Consider the following 8,345-nt stretch of genomic DNA (forward strand, 5'->3'; position numbering starts at 1 on the left):
GAGTGGGTGAGAAAGGAACCCAGTGGGTGAGATTTCAGCCTCCTCCCCACCGCTCCCTCCCCTCCCCCTTAATTAGAGTTACAGCTCATAGCTATTCTATCAATACATTTGCAAGCATGCAAAATCACTTCAGTCTTGTCCGACTCTTTGAGACCCTATATGGATTGTAACCCACCAGGCCCCTCTGTCCATGGGATGGGATTCTCCAGGCAAGAATACTGGAGTGGATTGCCATGCCCTCCTTCAGGGAATCTTCCTGACCCAGGAGTGGAACCTGCATTTCTTATGTCTCTTGCATTGGCAGGAAGATTCTTTACCACTAGTGCCACCTGGGAAGCCCATCCATTCATTCAGGCTTCACTCTAGTGCTTCATTTTGCAAAGAGATCTAACTCTTCAATAAACAGATTGAAACTACTGGCCTCTGGGTATCTTGAGGACCCCCCCAAAATCAGGACATTGCGGGGAGCAAAATAGGATGCCCTATGAGCAAGTACCCAGAGTCTACCCATTATCCTGGATCTCAACTTATTTAATGGAAAAGTTCATTTATAGCTCCTGTGGTTTCAACACCAATTAACTCTGAGGATCTAGATATGTATTTTCTGTCAAATTATTCCTATGATCAGCCTTACCTATAGTACCTATGAGTTTTGTCAGATAATAATGACTGTGGGGTTGGGAAGGGGACACTGTGAAAGCAGTGGGGGAAAGCCTGCAGAGAATAACAACACTAGAACTTGAAATGGACCCTAAAGGTCATCTGATATAACCACCTATTGGATGCCAGATCCCTTTCTACTGTGGTCCTGACAAGTGGCCTTCTGAATTTTTCTGGCAACATGGGGCACACAAGCTGAGAGAACATACCACCACTGAAATTCTTTCTCCTGGAAACCCATATCCTGCTTTTCTGACTATTTTCCCAAAGACTTCTGTCTTGTGTCTCTTTTAATCCTCACAACCATCCTATAAGGTGAGCGTCATTAGCCCCATTTTAACACAAGGAATCAAAGGTTCAGCATGGTTACACAAGTAGATTGCTCTAGGACATCCAGAACTGGGATGAAAACCAAGGTCTCCTTGACTGCAAGCCATCTTTTCTTTATCTCTCCAAAGCACTGATTGTCCACAATCTGCTCTCTTTCAGCTCTGTGCCCTGGAGTAGCAGAGAGCAGCCTGGCTTTTTCTGTTCTTCCCACCCCCAAGCCTGTACAGGCCCAGAGTTTATTTAGAAACAGACACTAGTAGAGGCTGACCCCACTCATAAAGGTTATGCCCTTCACTGACTGGTCTTTATAGGCTTCCATCTTCAGCTCTCCAAAGCACAGTCATGACCACTCCTGGTACTTTCAGAACAAGTGAACATCACCCAAACCCCTCTCTGTCATCCAGAGATCCTTACATCGTGGCCACCAACCTACCTTTCTGAATGTATTGTCTTCTCTGCTTCATACTCACGCACTCTGCAAATGCATGACTTTGTACCCATATTCTCTAAGAATCTTTCCTCAGTTAAGAAAGATCCTTGTCCATTTCTACTAAAGTCCTCCTCCCAGGGTGGTTGTGATGATCTGATGTCATATGCAAGATAACAGAACACATTGCCTGACACATAATGAGTCATTAGTAAACATCTTCCTTTATCTTAGGACAGAAAACAATTGTACTATTACTTTTATATATGGCTTATGGCTCTCACTGACTGTAAGTGCCTTACAGTTCTTAAGGGCAAGATGCCAATTTGCTTCATCTTTGTGTTCTTTATAGAATTTAGAACCATTCATCGTCCTATGGACATTCAATAAAAATTCACCAAATGAATGAATGAAGTTGCCTTTTGATTAAGATTTCTGACCTACTATAGGCTGTATCTTTAGAAGTTCAAGAAAAACCCCCACTAGTATGATCCTAGAGGACCTGGGTACCTCAAATTGTTCTCATCCTAGCCACATTGCCAAACATAGAGGGGGTTGAACACATGGTATAAATCATGAACCCAAATTCAGATGAAACAAGCTTAGCTTTAGAATTCCTTCTTAGAGGAAATTGCTGCTTATTCTGTCTGATTCTATGCACGGTGTTGGTGATAACCCAGATACCATTTTAATATCCTTCAGCTGAATACTGAGTTACTGCTCAGCTGTCACCACTGGCATTTATGAGCCCAGTTCTCCTCCCCATTCCCTGCCTGCCCATGGAGGACCGGTTAGAAATAGGCCCAACATCTCATTCCAAGCAGAGTCTTATTTTATTTTAAACATTTTTATGTGGACCATTGTTTAAGTCTTTATTGAGTTTGTTACAATATTGTTTCTATTTTATATTTTGCTTTTTGGCCATGAGTCACGTGGGAGCTTCGCTCCCCGACAAGAGATTAAAGCCACAGCCTCTGCATTAAAAGGCCAAGTCTTAACCACTGGATGGCCAGGAAGTCCCAGCAGTCTTATTTTAATCACTCTTTCCTTGCAATCCAGGTTGTGGTGGTTTCTTTGATTACCCACCAGAGAAATCTAAATACCTAGTTACATTCAACATCCCCATTGTATTATTCTATTTATAAAAGGAAAATTTTAAACTAAAAATAGAAACTATTTCTTCTCATGGTATTTGATTAATGTTCAATTAATGGTTCAGTTGAACAAATTAAAACTCCTTTAAACAATCCATCCCATTTATAAATACAGTTAATTCAGCTTCATAAAACTGTGTCTGATTCCTCTATTCAAAGAGAGGTCAACAGGATGGAGAGTTGGACCATTCAGTATATAATAGTAATTCTTATTTTCCATTCCAGGCAGATGGTCTGCATAGCATTCTTCCCAAGCAAGTCAAGCCTTTTCGCAGGCTGTCAGGTCTTTCCTGGGGTGACAAGTCACTGCCATTTCTTCCTCCCAACATGCACTGTGCACAGACCTCTTTAGAGGTCCTGGGAACATGCTCGATCAACAATAGGGCATTACTCATAACCAGTAATTCCCACCTAGATTTTTCACCTGCTACAATATAACTAAGGCTCATTTTTCAAATAATATATCGTAGCTCACTACTAATCAAAATGTGTCTAGTTTGACGTAGTGGTGTGCCCCATCCTCTGGACTGTGCCTCCAAGCAAAAGTGAAAGTTGCTCAGTTGTATCTGACTATTTGCGACCCCAGGGACTATACAGTCCGTGGAATTCTTTAGGCTAGAATACTGGAGTGGATAGCCTTTCCCTCCTCCAGGGGATCTTCCGAACCCAATGATCAAACCCAGGTCTCCTTCAATGCAGGAAGATTTTTTTACTAGCTGAGCCACAAGGGAAGCCCAGGCCTCCAGCTGACCCATTAATTCCTCCTCACCTACCTTTTCACCTGGATCATCATTAAGTTACTGTTGCTTTATTCATTCTCTCCTAATCTTTAACTAGAATTCTTCTACATAACTAGAATTTATATTTTAAAATGGCATGTCAGACTTCAATCCAGAAGCCTCTGTCTACAAGGATTAAGAGGAACGAGTTTTAGCTAAAACAGATATAAGATGAGGATGGACAACTGGTTTAGACAAATGTTTTCATTAAAGGAACTTTCTTGCAAGTTGAAACAAGTTGCTGATAAACTAATCTTCAGGCTGGAGCATCTTATCACTCAAATCCTATAAAAAATATGTTTCTCTGCTACTTTCCCTTGCTCTTTCAGATTCTATCTCCAGAAGAGCCTTTCCACTGATGAATGCTGATTGTGTAACATCTGAATTGCCAGATAATTAGTACTGTGGTTTGTTAAACTAGTTAAGGTATGAAAGAAGCAAAGAGGAATTATGACGGCTATCACTTCTGTGTGTTTAAAATACTTTAAATCTCTTCCCTCTTATTTTACCTTATATAATCTCCATGTGACCCTACATTGTTTAAATTCTGAATTAGATGTAACAGAATAACCATAGAAAAAATACCTTTTACATTACAAGATGCCATCTCTGAGAAAGATCATCACCCATTCTTGAATAAAGGAAGTGTAAAAAATAGCACCTCTTATTTGGCAAAATTAAATAAAGCACTTTACGTACACTGAGTTATAAGACCTAGGACCACTTGACATTTCTGAGTTTCAGTTTTTCATCTATAAATGGGATAGCAATAATTCTAAAGAAAAAAATGCATTCAGAGTGGTGCCATGACAGTCTGAATGAGACTACCCTTCTTCTGCTGCTAAGTCACTTCAGTCGTGTCCGACTCTGTGCAGCCCCATAGACGGCAGCCCACCAGGTCTACCGTCCCTGGGATTCTCCAGGGAAGAACACTGGAGTAGGTTGCCATCTCCTTCTCCATACCCTTCTTCTGGAGGAGTCTAAAATGTTTCCCTACACACGGGATTCTCAGTTAATATCCTGAGACTCTCACCACCGTGAACAGTACAGGTTGGACCATAGACGCCCACTCAAATCAAAACAATCCAGTATAAACTTGGCAGCAGCCTGGGACAAACAAGCATAGGACTCTTCTGCAGAGCTCTGTACTGAATATTTCCTAGGGAGCCCTATCAAATCCTCTCTCAAGACATTGCATGCGAGACACATAGAAAACCAGATGATAGTGGCTTTTCTGGTGGTCCAGTGGTTAGGGATCTGCCTGCCAATGCAGGGGACACGGGTTTGATCAAGGGAATGTCAGTCCACTCCAATATTCTTGCCTGGAGAATTCCATGGACAAAGGAGCCTGGCAGGCTACAGTCCATGGGGTCACAAAGAGTCAGAGATGACTGAGCGACTTTCACTTCACTTCTGGGAAGATCTCACATGCTCCAGGGCAACTAAGCTGTGTGCCACAGCTACTGAGCCAGAGCACCCTAGAGCTCATGCTCCGCAACAAGAGAAGCCACCACAATGAGAAGCCCACTCCACCCAACAAAGAGTGGTCCCCACTCACCCTGGCAACTAGAGAAAGCCCACGTGCAACAACAAAGATCCAGTGCAGCCAAAAATAAAATAAGTAAATAAATCTTTAAAAAGAAAACAAAACCAGATGATAGAGTAGAGCAGAAAAAGAGCAAAGGGGCCTGCAGAATGAAGGCAATAAACAGAAGCATGAATAACTAGAAACATGATGTAAAGAAAATGAGGTCAGAAGAAAGTCACTCAAGTAAAACATAAAGCAGAAAGGGATGGATGCTGAGAGTCTCACAAAAAAGTGGGTAAAATAGTCTCACACAGAGAAGGTAGTAATCTGATGAAGCGGTAGACACCGTGAGGGCAGTGGACAGTAGTTACAGAAGTAATAAAAAATATAACAACAATAATAAAACTGATAATGATAATAGGAAATTCCAATTTCTGTGTGCCTGGTACTATTTTTAATGCTTCAAATATATTAACTTCAACCCTGTGAAGTCTGTTTCCATTCCACAGGTGTGGAAACTAAGCCAGAGAGTTTAAATAGCTTCCCCAAGGTCACAGGCTTCCCAGGTGGCATTGGTGATGAAGAACCTGCCTGCCAATGCAAGAGATGCAGGAGATTCGGGTTCAGTCTCCTGGGATGGGAAAACCCCTGGAGGAGGGCGTGGCACCCCACTCTGTTATTCTTGCCTGGATAATCCCATGGACAGGGGAGCCCGTCGGGCTACGGTCCACAGGGTCGCAAAGAGTTGGACATGACTGAAGTCCAACCGAGCATGACCTAGCATGCATGCACACCAGAGGTCACAGAGTAGGAAGTAATAAGACTCAACCCAGTTTGGTATTAGAGTCTATGCTGAGAGAGAAGCAGAGTTACAAGGATGATAGGCATGTAGAGATCCTGTTGAATCCCTAACCATGGGCAGGCTTGGTGGTCCAATGATTCCCTGGCTTTTCCTTCATTCCCCAGGAACTCACACTAAAACTCTGTCACCCGAGATAAACTGAACATGCTCTAATGCCTTCCCACTTGAAAGAGGCTAATACCATGACTTCAAATGAGATAATAAATGAGAGCATTTTACCTTCCCTGAAATAAATGGGACAAGTGAAGTGTTTTTATTCTGAAATGAGATAAAAGTTCTGAAGAAGTGGTCTAGTGATCAAGACTGATCACTGTTTGTCTCTAAATCCTGTTCCTTTTTGATACCATGGTGGGCCAGCCTCTGTCTGGGAGGTATATTTTGCCGCATGCTGTGGGAATTTCAGAACATATTTGTTCTCAACATGTAATTATCATTACATATTAATTAAATATGATTATATTAATTACATGACCCTGTTCTACCTCATTCCTTCTCTAAGCAACTAGAATGAAGAGCCTGTGATTACAGGGACAATGAACAAAGGCCAAAGGAAAAGGAGCTTAAATATTGCTTTATCTTTCTACCACCTCTCATAGCAGCAGCCAGCTCACTTAGGGCCTTAAAAGAGTTTTAGATGTATTCTAATTACAATGAGAACAAAGTCAGGATATATCTTACTACCATCTTCTTTCTTCCTTAAAAATAAAGCCTTCTCTCAATCAACCCCAATTTGCTTTCATTGAGTATCTTTGTGAGAGTGACCACTTGTCCAAGGACAGACTCAGTTTTCTAGTAGGATTCATCTGAAAAGGTCTAAGGTTTGCTACCAAAAGGGCAATCAATGCATATTATGAATCAGTGATTCCAGCATCATGTTAAGAAGAAAAGTATTGGAACCTAGATTTGACCCTGCTTTAAGAAAGATTATTTTACCAAAAATTGAAATCTACTGAAATACTTCAGAAGATTAAGAATTTTATGTCTTGTACCAGAAATTATTTCTATATGATATTATTGCTTGAAAAAATATTAGTGTTGAGCATTTTATTCTAATCCATTCAAACCAGCTGGCTTTCAAAAGGTAATAAATATGTCAAAGAAATTATCTGCCCCTTTCCAAAGTGCCACTCAGAATCCCATGACTTTCTTTACCTCCTAATGAGGATTAAATTCATGAGGATCAGCTTTATTTGTCTTGCCCTATTTTAGGCATTAGGGTTGTGTTCAGTTGCCTTCTAAAGCTTTATTTATTTATAGAGTAAAAGAGTCATATGTGTGGAAATAATAACACTTTTGTCAGAAAGTCAGGCAGCAATACAGAAGCTCTGGGGATCCAAATGCCACTTTCAGTGGAGCATACTTCCTCGGGAACAGGAAGAGAGAGAGGGGAGGAGAAAGAAATTTCATGCCCTGCAGCAGAGATCCTAAGACCGTAAATGAGCAAATTATCAGACAGTCTGCACTGTTCACCCTAGCAGAGTCTCTCAGCTCTGAGATATCCCTGTCCCTTTCCCCTTCCACTGTCCCCACCCCAACACACACACACACACTCTCTGCTCCTCCTGACTGATGGTTCCTTGGCCATAAATAAAGAAAACAAACTATTCTTTTGATCCTGGAGCTCATCTCAGGCAAGACATTTAGTGTTAAACTTTGAACATCTTTCTTGATCACCATTCATGTTCACTGAGAGCTTTAGTCCTAGAATTCTCACAATCCTGGAGGCTAGAAGTCTAAGATCAAGGTATCAACAGCACTGGTTTCTTCTGAAGCGTTTCTTTTTGTTTTGTAGATGGCTGCATTCTGTATCATCAATTGGTCTTGGGATTAAAGTGAAGTCACTCAGTCGTGTCCGACTCTATGCAACCCCATGGACTGTAGCCTACCAGGCTCCTCTGTCCATGGGATTTTCCAAGCAATAGTACTGGAGTAGATTGCCATTTCCTTCTCCAGTGGATCTTCCTGACCCAGGGATGGAACCCAGGTCTCCTGCATTGTAGACAGATGCTTTACCGTCTGAGCCACCAGAGAAGTCTGGTCTTGAGATTAAGGCCCACCCTAATGATCTCATTTTGGGCTCCCTTGGTGGCTCAGATAAGTAAAGAATCTTTCTACAATGCAAGAGACCCAGGTTCTATTCAAGGGTGGGGAAGATCCCGTGGAGAAGGGAATGACAATCCACTCCAGTATTTTTGCCTGGAGTATCCCATGGACAGAGGAGCCTGGTGGACTACAGTCCATGGAGTCACAAAGAGTTGGACACAACTGAGTGACACGCACACACACAATGACCTCATTTTAACTTAATTATCTCTCTAAATACTCTATCTGCAAATTTCCTCATATTCTGAGGGATGATTAGGACTGCTGCATCTGAATTACAGAAGGGTATACAATTCATTTCATTCACTCTGCTCTACTTGTCTTCACAAATACCTGTATAAATGTGTGTGTGTGTGTGTGTGTGTGTGTATACGTACACGCCCGTGCTCAATCACTCAGTCATGCCTGACTCTTTGAGACCTCATGGACTGTAGCCCACCAGGTTCTTCTGTCCATGGGATTTTCCAGGCAATAATACTGGAGTGGATTGCCATGCCTTTCT

This window comes from Capra hircus, chromosome 5 (genome assembly GCF_001704415.2).
Source record: "Capra hircus breed San Clemente chromosome 5, ASM170441v1, whole genome shotgun sequence".
Taxonomy (NCBI): domain Eukaryota; kingdom Metazoa; phylum Chordata; class Mammalia; order Artiodactyla; family Bovidae; genus Capra; species Capra hircus.